General features: G+C 45.2%; 1 protein-coding gene and 1 long non-coding RNA gene across 2 annotated transcripts in view; one reads left to right on the plus strand and one right to left on the minus strand.

Annotated features, from left to right (window-relative positions):
- Positions 1 to 13,402, minus strand: part of BIN3 (bridging integrator 3) — a 118,640-nt gene that overhangs the window by 36,557 nt on the left and 68,681 nt on the right. The window lies entirely within an intron of this gene.
- Positions 8,038 to 13,402, plus strand: part of LOC107112991 — a 36,320-nt gene continuing 30,955 nt past the window's right edge. Inside the window, exon 1 of the long non-coding RNA XR_001482603.1 lies at positions 8,038 to 8,101. This is a non-coding gene — a long non-coding RNA (uncharacterized LOC107112991). The remainder of the gene's footprint in view (positions 8,102 to 13,402) is intronic.

The raw sequence follows: 13,402 nt of genomic DNA on the forward strand, positions 1-13,402 counted from the left end.
AAGAGTCTAGCCGAAGAATGGAGCAGTACACAATACAAAACGTGCTCTTTGTGGACCACAGTGGGACACAGGAGTTGGTTTCTAAGAAAAAGAGGAGTCAAGGAACAACACATCAGAGGCTGGGCTACAAAAGGGCTTTTTAAAATTTCAAGACAAACTGACTGCAGCTGTGAAGTCAAGTGAACCAACAAAGGCACATCAGGTTCCAAGATACGGTCTAGGATGGAATAATTCAGGAGGCAAAAATGATAAAAGGAAGGAGTAACTAGGAAAGCTGAAAGGAGAAGCCGTAGCAGATTGTAGAAGTGTGGAAACCAGGTGATTAGTCACTAAGGACAGGCTGGGCTGTGAGGACAGGAATTCAAACAGTTTGCTGTGGAGTACAGAAAGGACGGACAGTATACAAGGCAGGATTACAGGACTATAGATTATAGGATTATAGATGAGACATGCAGCCAAAACAGAACTATTCAAGAGAACATTTTTATAAAGGTAATAATGTTGTAAGAAAACAGAATTCTGCAGGAAAGGTACATTCTGTTAAGGCAACTGATGATAACGATGAGAAGACAGCATTTGTTGTATACAGCCAAAGGCATTACAGTCAATCAGAGAATACGGCCCATGGATCATAAATAACATTGCTAAAATAAACCAGACCTGAAAGTGCGTATCAAGTTAAAACATTTAATTAGAACCTATAAAGGTTCTCATTTTAATTACCTGCGTTTTAGGCAGTTTGCCTTTCCTCCACCTTCATACTGTATCATTCGCTGAATATATTACATTGATTTTAATTTCATCTATATATCTAATTCCCAACATGCCCCCTTCATGCGGATATCTAAATCCACACATCAGGGGCACTTGGGGGGCAGGGAGATTTTCCTGCACATTTGGGGCAATACCCAGATGTGCAGAAAAATCTGAAAACTTGGGAAAATATGTGGGGGATATTTAAATCCCCCCAAAAGTAAAAGAGCATTCTCTGTGCAGGCCGGCCAGCGGCTGTAAGCCGCTCAGCCCTCACTGCCGCCGGGGGGGGGGATGTTTGGTGGGCCGAGCTCATGTCTTGCCACCGCTGCTGGGGGGAAGGGGGAGCGGGAGAAAGCTTGGCGGCCAGCCAGGTCTCGCCGCTGCCAGGGGCGGAGGGAGAGAGAAAGTTCAGCGGGCTGGCCAGGCCTCGCCGTTGCTAAGGGAGGGGGGAGGGGGGAGGGGGAAAGGTTGGGAAGAAGACTCACCTGCGGCTGCTTCCTTCTCCTCCCGTGGAGCTTCTCCCCCCCCCCGAGTATCGCGGGTCCCCCTTTTTGTTGTTCTATAATTGTGTCATCCAGATTTATTGCATTGCTCACCATATGTATTATACCCGCCTTTATAATTCTGCAATCTGCCTTGAGAGTCAAGAAGAAAGGTGGACAATAAATGAAACAAACAAAACCATAAAACAAGAAGTCCACTGGAGGAACAGAAACAGGCCCAAAGTCTAGGCAGGCAGGGGCAGAACTGGGTTCTGGACCAAATAATGATGCTGAGCAATGACCTGCATCTGTGACCGGACATGAGGCTTCTTGAACTAGCAGAGGGGCTGTGGTCTCGAGTGTTGGGTTAGACAGTGTCACGACATGACAACCACAGCCTAGACGTGGCTGCCTGACACTAGCAGGTAACTGATTTCATAGCCAAGCAGTCTGGGCGGCTCCTTGAAACTGATGGATGCTACACAGAGTCTCAGTGAGGGTTTAGACAGCAGGCTGCCCAAAGTCTTACCCACCTGTGTATCCTGGGGTCAGAGAAGACTACAATCACTTCCCGTCCCCACTTTTGGAGACGCGGCTCAGAGGAATGGAGTACTAGCAGCTCAAAAGGCAACAGGTATAGATAGCTGGGTACATCGGGATAACTCAAAGAAAATACAAAATTACCATTTCCCCGCTGCTGGGAACGGGAAGGAATGCACCACTGAAACTCCACTTAGGGTGACATTTTAACCTTCAGCGGGTGGGGGGAGATGCCAGACATTAGATGATACTCTGAATTATAAATAATATTGCTACTTCTTTTTCTGAGTCTGTCGACTCCCTTCAGCTTCCCATAATTAAAGGATGAGGATTGAGAGACAGTGCCCCGGAAAGATAAAAGCACCATCAGGATTCCCACCGCTGCTGGATTCGTTAACTAGTCAACCTGCCTGACAAGACTCTTACTTTAAAATGGAAGCTCTCTCGGTCTTTCTCCAGCTGTGACACAGTGACTGCAACAGACCCATTACTACCAGGGTTCTGCTGCCAGGCATTTCTGTGCAAACGGGAAGGGGAGGCAGCGATGGATGGATTTTGCCCCTACGCAGACAAGGGCTCATCGCACCTGTGCTGTGCCCCAAAAGCTGGTATGAAAGAAAAAGGTAGGGTAGATCCTCAGGGCCTAGAGGAATAGTCACAAATATGTCAAGGAAGTGTGGATTTGCTCGTTCATGTACTGTGCTTGCAAGTGTGACACCCTCATTCCCCCAGCTCCAAACTCATAACAGTTTTAGCAGTTATGAACAGTTTTAGCAATTAGTTTTAGCAATTATGCCCATCAAACTTTAAAAAGATTAATTAATTGTCTTCCCCACCCTTCAGCTTGTTGATAAAAAAAGCTGCATTTAAAGGACTCTGTGTACACGGAAACCTAAAAATGGGTCCTTTTTTACTGAGCTAATGAAAGAAGTGTGGGATTTACAACACACACACACACACACACACACACACAAAGCCCCTACCATTCTTTGTCAGAAGGAAAGTTGCAGTTTTCCATTCTACATTATAAACCCAAAATAGCCTTGTGGAAATTAACAAGGTTTCTCTTTTTAAAAATATGTTTTATTTTAAAAAATAAAACAAAATACATAAAAAGGCAAAAAAGAAAAAAGAAAAATCACAGAGAATAGAATTAAGAAATGGTTTCTCTTAACTTTCAAGCTTTGCCAGTGAAGATTAGGCTTCAGTCCAATTAATCAACTATAGTTCCAGTTGATTGATCCACTGTAATTTTTATCCTCTGTGGCACTTCTATTCTGCCCTTTCTCCAAAAAACTCACTGCTGTGTTCATGGTTCTCTCCATTTAATCCTCAAAACAGCCCTTTGAGATAGGGTGGGCCAGTCACACTCTCATCCAGTGAGTCTCAATTGGGGGGCAGGGGATTTGATTCCAGGCCTTCTCAGTCCTAGTCTAACCATTGCACCATGTTGGTTTAATGACCAATGAAACTTGCAGCCATCCTAACAAACAAACAATCAAACATCAAGCCACTGAAAAGCACTACGCATGTTACTGAAAAAAGACACAAGAGGATCTGTATACAAGTAAATATGTGGCATTATGAGTATGAAAATCCACCCCAGGAAGCAACCAACTGTTAAGAACAGCACGACAAACATGCAAGCCTGGAAACACTCTCTAAAGAGATATCCAGCCACTTCTATTTGCTTAAGTTTTCCAGTGCTCCCCTTAGAACACTTTTCTGGGAGGAAGACCCATTCAACAGACTTGAGTAGGATTCTGAGTAGATGTACTCAGGATTGCTCTCTTAGCTTGTATCTTTATCTGTTTACTTAAAACACTTATTCCTTACCTTTCAGTATGACACACACTGAGGCAACTTTCAAAATGCTAAAACATAAATACATTAAACACCAATGGCAGTAGCCTACTACTACTAGTAGTACTAAGATACTGGAAAACAAATGCACAGTGTTTCTTGAACAGGCTTGCCTGTAAGCCTGGAAAAAAATGCCCTGTTCTTTTAACAGAGTCTTAATGTGTACAAATGGGAATTTGAAGTTTTCCATGGCATGGAAGTAAATAACACCCCATTAAGCCTCTATTAAGGGGACAGGACATTTTTTCTCCAAGTAGTTGGCAACCCTAGCAGCAAGCGTGGTGGCAAGTAGTACTGTTAGTGCCAACCTAACTAAGTTTATAGCTAATATTTTCTGATTTTGAAGATCCTACATGCATCCAAGCCCTGACCTGGATGGCGTAAGGTAGCCCAATCTCATCAAATATCGAAAGCGAAGCAGGGTCAGCCCTGGTTAATATTTGGATGGGAGGCCACCAAGGAAGTCAGGGGTCGCTACGCAATGGCAAACCACCTCTGTTTGTCTCTTGCCTTCAAACCCTATGGGGTCACCATAAGCAAGCTACAACTTGACGGCACTTTCCACCACATATGCATCCATTTTATAAAACCAAATAAAGATGAGGTGTAGCCACGATAATACGTTTCTAACAGCCATCATAGTTACTGCTCTGCTTTCTACCTCAGTGAGATGCACAGTTCAAGAGGAAGCAGCCAGAATTACCCAAGGGGCTGCATTCAAATAAACCACCTGAGAATTCACAGTCACAATCAAGGTCAACCCCCCCACACCCCATTTTTGTTAAAGATTGAATTGGTACGTGTTGAGTGAGACATCTGCCCAGAATCCCCATTTGCTCTGCCATCAAAAACAATTTTATTTTGTGCCATTTATTTTAAGTAGCACCAAAACCCCCAAGAAATTCCCCATTCCCTGCACCCAACTGACCACAAACAATCTTTTAGAAGCTCCTAAGGAGGATCCAAAAGTGTGGCATAGGACTCTGGACTACCACCACACTTTTCATACTTTCAAATCAGGCTAACAAAGAAAACCAGAGGGGAAGCTGTGATAATTTACTGTGACAAAACAAAACAGAAGCCCGGTGGCACCTTAAGAACTAAAAGCATTTATTCCAGCACAAAGTTTCCTGCGTCAGATGCCTCTGAGGAGGTGAGCTCTGACTCACCGAAGTTCAGGCTAGAGGAAATGCTGTTAGTCTTTAAGTTGCCACCAGACTTCCAACAAATAACCCCCTCCCCACACCCCTTCATTAATTTAGCAGGGACGACATAGTAAGGTAGCAAGATGCAGTTCCCTGTTTCTTGATGGGAAGCTCTTCTTTCACTGTCCTACAGATAAAGGCCTACACTGCAAGTACAAAGGAGTCAACTTCTACTATCAATGCTTTAAAAAGCCAGAAGACCTTTAAACACACATCAAAAGTAAGCAGGAAGCCGGGCTTGAGGATATAAGGAAGGAAAATGCTCAGTGCCCAGGTCTTATTCAGCTTCCTTGGATGTCCCCAGTTGTTCTCTCCAGAGAAAAATGTCCTGCAATCTGCTCCAAGCATGAGACTAGATGACAAAATGTTTGAAACCACTGCTATAGTGGGTAGGGATGAGCATGAACCAGAAAAATGCGGTTCATGGCCAAACCATGAACCGAATCAAACCAGGAGGTTCGTTTGTGAATGAAACCAGTTCGGAGTTCATGGTCCCACAAACCCTGTTGAAAGGGACTGGAGTCCCTTTAAACGAGGCTTGCAGAAAGCCCGAAAAACAGCCTGGCAGGGAGCAGCCTGCGGCAGATGCTCAGCTGTTTTTTGGGTTTTCTTATGCAGCTCCTTTAAAGGGACAGCACGAGAAGCCCAAAATAGCTGAGCAGCAGGGAGCACACTGCTCCCCACTGCTTAGCTGTTTTTGTGGCTTTTGTGGGAAACAGAAAGCAGGGGGTTAAAGGGAGTCCCTTTAAACCCCTACTTTCTGTTCTACCCACAAATCAACATGACCTCCTTTAAAAATTCATGGAAGTTTGTGACAGTAGACCCGTCACAAACTATGGTTCGTGAACCATGAACAGGGCAAAATTCATGACAAATTTTGCTTTGTAGTTCAGTTCGTGCCCATCCTTAATAGTGGGAATGGCTGCTAGCCAGGCTTACTAAATGACATTTGGCAACATATTCCCCTCTTTGTTAAAACAAGGATGAGAACATTTCAGGCATATGCATACAATCCAAATCGTTTACCGATTCCCTTGATGCTTTCAAAATGTGAGGGGCTGAGTAAATGTTATATACCGTCATTGTCTCAGCATGCTCCAATCGACCTTCCCATTATAATCAAAACCTTCCCTGTTTCCCCACTTGAGAAACAGTTTGTCAATGATTCTCTGACACTCTCTTCAACAGGTTTGACATGGAAAGCTGTCAGACAACGCATCACGTATAGGAAACACGGCCTGTGCCTTCCTGCAGCTGTGAAAGGCAAGGGACAATGTGCCAGCTGCTGTTTTCCCATTACAACTGTGTACATCCAGAGTCACTCTACAGAAGTTCTTAAGTCTTTCAAAGCAGTGGCACCCACTTAAAAATACAACAAAACACAACTGGAATCTGGCTCGGCACACTTAAAAAAAACCCTGGTGGTGGGACAGCGTTGGGTGTGCTGCAAGTGTGTGGAAGAATGTGAGAAAAGTGTGCCAGGTGAATAAAAAACCAGGAAAGAGAAAAAGGAGACGAAAAACAGAAGAATTTGGGAAAAGAGGAGGGATGGAAGGATATTGAAAAAGGAGAAAATAGTAACTAAGACTGAAAAGACATCAGAGGGGTGGGGGGGGGGAACTCAATAGGAAGGGAAGGGTGAGAGAGACAGGCTAGTGCAGCTAGGCCAAAGCTCTTTGGCTCCGTTGCGGCGCCTGCCATTCCACAATCTGTGCCCACACGTCCGTCTCAGGCCTGTCCACCCACCAGGAAGGGGAAATTAAAACCATCCTTTCTGACTACAGCAAAAAGCAACTGGGGAAAAAAAATAAGATGACAGTTCAGACCAACGGGAACCAGGGATTAAGATTAAGAACCCCCAGATCTGGGTGGATGCATAAACAGGGAGGGGAGGAAGGCATGGCCATATGGCTAGCTTTGTGTGTGAAATCCTCATTAGATGCCTATAAGGACATGAAAGTGGCTTTTACCATTTCCGGTCCTTGAGGCCTCCTGGGGAGCCTTAAGGCTGGGTTATCTGCTTTCACTGGCAGGCCCGAGACCACGCAATTAACTGATGAGATTTATAGGGGTTACATGGGGAAAAGGAGCTCATATAACACACTGGCTATGTGTATCCGCAAGCACAAGCTGCAATCTTTAGTAAAGGCCAGGCAACACAATTAGTAATGTCAACTGTAGCAGCTAGCTGGCCTGAGAAAGCCAGAGTCTGACGCACCTATTTGCATAAATAGTGAGCCTCCATATTGTGGATTAGTTACCAAGGATCTTATTAATTATTTATCCAGCCTTTCCTCCAAGATGCATACAGTGTTCTGTGACGACAGATCCAGATGGTCAGCCACGTTCTGGGCTCCTCCATTTTACCCTGACAACCACCACCCTGCAAGGTAGAGTAAGCTGAGAAAGGATGACTGGCCCAAGGTCACTCAACCAAGCTTCATGACAGAGTCAGGATTTGAACCTCAGTATCCCAGAGTCTAGTTGGACACTAACCAGGGGTCATTTGGGGGGGGACACGGGGGACGCCATCCCCCCGGGTGAGGTGCGGGAGGGCGGGGCCTGGAGCTCCCTGCTGGTGCCCACTGGAGGTCGCCGCCGGCTGTGGGGAGGACACACTTCCGGTGATGTCAGGGGGTGTGGCATATGCTAATGAGTTATGCTAATGAGTCCCCCTAGCTCTTTTTCTACGAAATGACCCCTGACACTAACCACTGCACCATCCCGGCTCTTCTGAACACCCACCACTGTTTTTCTGCTGCAGTGGAAATACTGACCGCACTGAGTGCATATATCAAGGATGCACACAGATAAGGTTCTCTCACAATTCTGTGAGGTAAATTAGGCTGACAAAAGCCTGATTAGCTCAAGGTCACTGCGAGGCCCAAAAAAGGGATACAAAGCACGGTCCAAATCCAACTCTTTAACCTCTACACCTTACCAGTTCCCAGAGTTACCTCAGTCAATTCAACCATGGGCCTACAATAAAAATTCTGCCTACTCAAATCAGTGCAGCCCTGCACCTCCAAGTGGAAACTGCCAACTGTGTCAAGTGGTCAGCTATCTTGGCCCCTTTCCCCTCTGTGTTGGTGCCAAGAGAGCCAATGTATCACAAGCCCTTGTTAAGTCGAAGAGTTCTCTATGATACGCTAATTTTATCCAGTGCCTCAGAGCCCCTGAAGAGGAGAAGCAGCTCCCTTCAGTGCACTTGGAGACGGCACGTCCAACAGCTGGGGAAGCACAGTGGAGAGCCATGTAAGTCGCAATTGGCACCGGGTTGGTTTGTGAGCTGAGGGCCAAGCCTTGAATTAGTTGGTTTTACAGTGTTTTGTAACATTTGTTTCAGTCCTTCCTTGGGCACCAGGAGCTAGACTATATATAAAAAGTTGCTGCCATTCACTGCTGCTGTCTCAATGCCACAGAACTCTCTGGGGACAATCTGACCTGAATAACTGAAAGATGGAGAAGTATTTGTGTCTTGGGGAACTTGCAAGACTCTGTAGATCTTGGGGCCCTGGTGCTATCTAATCGATTCTATGAAGCCTTTGCCCCAAACTTTTTCTCTGTTTCCCATTGAGATTTAGCTTAAGTTTGTGCAACTAGAAGGAACGTATATTCCCGCTTTGCTCTTCCCAGTTTTCATCTCCCCTTTGTCTCTTTTAAGCTCCTCAGTGAAGGGCCCTGTCATTTGGTACTTCTGCAAAAGTGCCATGTGCACTGATGATGCAATATTACACCCTGAAACTGTGACCAATGCAAAGGAATCACGCTTCCAATAGGAAAGGCATTGGGGCAAATGGACTGCCAAGTGCAAATGTCTCCGCTTCTTTAACCACCTGCTCCAGTGCAGACCTGAAGTGCTGTTACCCCCATTTAAAATAAACAAACACAGAGCATGTCACCCACAATGGGTGCAGTTAATGCAGGGTAAGCATCCCTGGGACAAACAAGAAGCGGCTTGTGTGCAGCTGTTCCCCCCCCCCCCGCTGAACTGGATCTGGGGTTAATTTTCCAACTGCACTCAGCTGTCCTCTGCCCAACCCCTCTCTTTTGAAGAACGAAACATTCTCACTTAAAACTTAATGCACTGAAATTAACCCTGAGCAATGCCCCACTAGGGAACCGTTTCTATTGGAGAAAAGAAAGAAAAGAGAAGGGGGGGGGGAGGAAGAAATGACTACTGATTCTAGCTCAGGGAGATGTGGATGTTGGTACCCACCCCCCCTGAGTCAGCTGCTGCTTTTGAAGGGAAGTGATTACACTAAGTAGAGCGGCCAAAAACCTCCCAGCTTTGTACTGTTGCACTAGAGAATAGGGTTTCCCCCCCCATCCTGCATGTGATTCTGATTACAATATATTGCCACTAACGATAATTGCTTGGATTGAATTTATCTGTGTCTTTAGCTAATAAATTGCAAGGACCACCACTGAAGGAGTAATGGACTACAGCTGTTAGAATCAAAGCCCATTTCTAGGTCAAGGCGAGTCTGGGAGAGGCTAGGGAGGATGATCTCCAGTGGGAAGAGCAATACCTAACAGGAAACAAGCAAAGGAACCCCAAGGCAGTTTTGATTAATCTCCTAGACATGTTACTGGAGTACTCCAAGATCTGGATGAGGGGCAGAGTGTTAAAGTCCATGTGCCTGTGCTTGGTGCTTTTTCATTAATGCTCAGATGGATTTCATAGCTCTTTTAAGAAAATGTTCTGGAATCACATGCACATATACTCCCGCACACACACACACACACACAAGCACACACTCTCCCCTTTCACATATACAGATGCAGCAAGCAACAACAACAAAACTATCCATGTTCACCCTAAAGTACAGCCAACTCAAGTGTGAAACAGGAGAAACATTTAAATGTGGGTTGCAAGGGCATTCAAAGAAATTAGAAACTAGGAAAATCTGAGGCTGGGGTGGTGGTGGGGAGATAAAGATAGAGAAGCAGCACCCAGGCAGGAGGACACAGCGAAGAATCTGGCCTGACCTCCAGGGACAAGCAATCAAGACCCAGGCTTCAACTCTGAGAGCCACTGTGGTCCACGATCTATAAAGAGTTGGTCTTAGACCAACTTGTGTTTGTATTTATCTCATGGATCAGCCAAGAACTCGTTGGGCAGTTTCTGTATTTTCATCTTCAATTATCCCTGGGAATAAAATAAAACAAGACCAGCAGTACCCGACTTAACCTTGCAAAGTCGGGGCTGATGCAACAGTCAAGCGACCCCAGCTGTCAGTTTGGGTTCCGCAGCCCACCAAAGGCTGCTGGGGGCTCATCTTGCATGGGGGAAGACGAATGGGCAGGCACATGCCGTTGCCACCTGCCTGGGGCCAAGGACGGCTCCCGAGGAGCTTGCAAGCCACTCTGGAGCTCATTTTTTATCCAGCCAGCAAGCACCATGGGAGGAGATGACTTGCGTGGCCTGCACCCATCGTCCCTTCCTAGACTTCTGCCAGTGCTGCATGGATCCAGGGCAAACTTTACAAAGCTGGCAGTGTTTTGGGAACTGGCCAATGGCAGTACGGGAGGCGGGGCAAAATACCTTGGGGCGGCTGTGTGGTGTTCTGAGTAACACAGTGTGATACATTAAGTGTAGAGCTACTCTCGGCAAACATGTATTCCCAATTAATTTTTCCAGGTTAATACAAATGGTGTGCTAGGATGTGCAAGGGAGAATGTGTGTGTGCGCGCATGTGTGTGAACGCATACTTAAGCCAGTGTGAGAGCCAGCGTGATGTCATGGTTAAGAGCAGCTGACTCTAATCTGAAGAATCGGGTTTGATTCCCCACTCCTCCACATGAAGCCAGCTGGGTGACCTTGGGCCAGTCATGGTTTTCTCAGAACTCTCTCAGCCCCACCTACCTCACAAGGTGCTTGTTGTGGGGAGAGGAAGGGAAAGGCGATTGTAAGCCACTTTGAGACTCCTTAGGATAGAGAAAAGTGGGGTATAAAAAAACAACTCTTCTTCTCTGCTCATTTTATTTTTCTCCCCACAAGTACTTCTCTCCCCCAGGCCTTTCTCTTCCACACCTGAACTTATACCTGGGATGGATCCCAGAATAACCAGGGGAGGGAGGAGCAGGCACAAGGATTAGGAAAACACCTCCTAGCCACCGTGCATATTAGTATAACTAGGCAAATAGAGGCATTATTTTTGCTGGGACCCTGGTTGTAAACTCTGCACAACCATAGTTTCCTTGCACTGTTAACTGGATGCTGCATTATGAGCATACATTTGCTAGCACACACACATGGGGTGAGGGGAGAATTTACATTAGGAAAACAGCAAGGGAGGAAAAATCTCAGTACCTCCCTTCCCCTGCAGCAGCTTTTAAAGGAAATTTATTAATGATGGTAGAGCTCTTATAACAGATCCTCAACATCTTGCCAGGTTTTGCTCCTAGGACTGGCCTACCAGCTTTTAGTGGTATCAGGTTTACATCTCATTGGGGATGTAGTTACAGATTTTACTATATGCGCATGGAGAACATGTGAGGAAAACGTCTGCTCAATGTATCAGTTTTAAAGAGAAGAAACTTGTATGATAAGAGTGATGGACATTCTGTTTTACAATTTTAGTGTAGGAATTAGAATGTCACACTGGGGAGACCCAGGTTCATATCCCCACTCCGCTATGAAAGCTCACTAGGTGACCTTCAGCCAGTCACACACAGCCAACCTAACCTAACCTTCTACAGATTCTGTCTTACAGTTTTCCAAACATATTGGCATATCTATGAGGGTTAGAAAATTGATATATATATATATATATATATATATTTAAAAAGGAAGACAGAGTGAGCAAGAAGAGATTCTAAAGCATTCAATTTCTGCACCATATCTAGGCTTCTATATAAGTGGAACTACGTGAAAACCAACAGGCGTGATTGTGATATAATACAGGGCAACTATACTAACAGTGTCGCCTTTATTATTTTACATTCTTACTTGGGATTAGACACAACAAAAATGTCAGATGTAAACTAAAGTTGTTAGAGCAATTTGCCTCACTCACTGTCTTATTAAAGTCATTTTCTTCTCTCTTGTGCTATTTCCCTGTAATAAAAAAGCAAATATAAAAATTTCCGAAGTCATTTGGCGGCAGTAACTGAAATTTTTTTCTTGAGCATTTAAGGAGTCTGATGCTTGCTTGCAGCTTCAACTAACGAGACTTAAGACATAGGAAAGATGCTCACCGACTCACAAGGATAAAAGTATGTCTACAGGGTTGGGGGTACTTTTAAATGCAAGATTTATACATTTCTTCTGCTTGGGGGAAGGGAAGTGCTGCAACTTGAAGAAGACAACATTTGTAAAAATCACAGAGTTGTAATGGACTAACCAGGCTGAATCATTCAACTCTTGGCTTAAAAGGCAGCACCCTCTACCAGTCTCCCAATGCAGTCCTGGACATAATGTGTGCCACAGAGCGGCAGACACTGCCCTAAGAAAACTCAAAATTCTACAGCTGGTAGAATTATACACATTTGCACTGTCTATACTATTTTTACAACTTGTGTAGGACACTGAAGCTCTGATGAGTGCGGGGGGGAAGCTTTCACTCAGCAGCTGTTATGGTTTCAGAGATTCCCGTGCTCACAGTTTCAAGCACACTTTATTCACAATCATAAGAGCTAGAACTGTGTGAATCGCTCAGCTGCTCAGGAACCACCTCGTGGCTTTTTGACATGCCACTTGTGACTCTTCTTGAGCACTGTTTCCCAATATGGCTCCTGAAACATGGGGCAGGATAAGTGGGCAAAGCCCTTGTCTGGTGGAGCTTTTTGTTGACTGATAGGATCCCACCTTAAAACAGCTGTCACCAGAAGAACAGGTAAGCTGTGAGCACTGGAAATAACTGTGGCTCTTTTGGTTGATTGTAACTATGAGTGTGATTCTCCACAAGCTGCAGAGTACCAATGAGCTAGAAAGTAGCTTTTAAAAAAATCAAATCAAAACTTATATTCTAAGGATGTTGACCTTTATATTTGTGCTTCCACAGTATACTATTTATTTATCAACGATCTCCCCAACGGGGCCCCGAAGCAGCTGACATTGTTCTTTCCCCCCTCCATTTTATCCTCACAACAACCCTGTGAGATAGGTTAAGCTGAGAGTGTATGACTGGCCCTAGGCCACCCAGTCAGTTTCCATGGCAGAGTGGGGATTCAAACCTAAGTTTCCCAGGCTGCGCTACACAACTTTGTGCACAGCAGAATGCATTCGCAGAACAGTAAGTTCCAAAATAACTCAGGCAAGTAAGCCAAACCAGACACTATGGTGAAGGGGGAGGGATAAGAAAGACACTTAACCAATGTGACCTTGGAAAAAATCCACCAATTCCAAATATGACGATCAGCTAGACACTAGGTTTCGCTCATGCTCAGAGCTAAGACTGGGCATTTAGGAAGGGAATTTAGAAGCTCACATGTACATCTTGTCCTTCTGCTTCTATTCTGCTCCAACTCAGGTTAACAGAAATTAGGGGAAGACAGCAGTCAGTAGCTATTTAAGGAGCTCATTTCTAGGGCCCAAGGATAAAAGGCGCA

Source organism: Gekko japonicus, unplaced genomic scaffold (assembly GCF_001447785.1).
Source record: "Gekko japonicus isolate JY-2015 unplaced genomic scaffold, Gekko_japonicus_V1.1 scaffold9, whole genome shotgun sequence".
NCBI classification, from domain to species: Eukaryota; Metazoa; Chordata; class Lepidosauria; order Squamata; family Gekkonidae; genus Gekko; species Gekko japonicus.